The sequence below is a fragment of the Myotis davidii genome, unplaced genomic scaffold, assembly GCF_000327345.1.
Source record: "Myotis davidii unplaced genomic scaffold, ASM32734v1 scaffold437, whole genome shotgun sequence".
Lineage (NCBI taxonomy): Eukaryota > Metazoa > Chordata > Mammalia > Chiroptera > Vespertilionidae > Myotis > Myotis davidii.
This window is the reverse complement of record NW_006288605.1, coordinates 75,646-75,902: the sequence shown is the minus strand read 5'-3', so window position 1 is coordinate 75,902 and position 257 is coordinate 75,646.

The window sequence follows — 257 nt, the reverse complement described above, 5'->3', positions numbered from 1 at the left end:
TCATTCTGTTCTTCACAGTGGCTGCACCAGCCTGTATTCCCACCAGCAGTGCACGAGGGTTCCTTTTTCTCCACATCGTCGCCAGCATTTGTCACTTGTTGATTTGTTGAAGATAGCCATTCTGACAGTTGTGAGGTGGTACCTCATTGTTGTTTTGATTTGCATCTCCCAGATGATTAGTGACTTCAAGCATTTTTTCAGATGCCTCTTGGCCTTCTGTATGTATATTTTGGAGAAGTTATCTATTTAGGTCCTTT